Raw genomic sequence first — 545 nt, 5'->3', positions numbered from 1 at the left:
TACAAAAGTTGACGGGGGGGGGGGGGGGGTAAGGAGCAGATAGATGGAGCGTTCGTGTGAACTAAGATAAATGACGTAAAGGCTAAAATGCTTTGATCATTTTCTACACCATCTATTGGGGAAACGTGAGTATTGCAGGGAAAAGACAGAAAGATAATGATAATATAAATAAATTATATAATATGGAAAAAAAATTTGTGGGCCGGATTGAAAAGGTAAACGTGCCACATCCGGCCCCCGGGCCTTAGTTTGGCCCGTGCCTGCCGTATTTCTCATGACGTGAAAGTGCAGTTCACACCACAGGTCATGCCACGCCACCTACTGCCAACAGTGTGGAATCAGTCCCACAACCCTGCAGCTGCAGCCGCTCCGGAAACACAGATCTAGATCATCTAGATCCACCGACAAAATGACTTACGTTGTTCGACATGGAAATGAACGTAGCAGTCGGTGAACGGTGCCCACCAGGTTTGTTAGCCTCACACAAACGGGCCTTTAAAAACTGAGACGGATGACGCAGCGAACGGGAACAAACCGAGGATGAA

This window comes from Cynoglossus semilaevis, chromosome 2 (assembly GCF_000523025.1).
Source record: "Cynoglossus semilaevis isolate Cse_v1.0 chromosome 2, Cse_v1.0, whole genome shotgun sequence".
Classification (NCBI taxonomy): domain Eukaryota; kingdom Metazoa; phylum Chordata; class Actinopteri; order Pleuronectiformes; family Cynoglossidae; genus Cynoglossus; species Cynoglossus semilaevis.
This window is presented reverse-complemented; position numbering follows the sequence as displayed.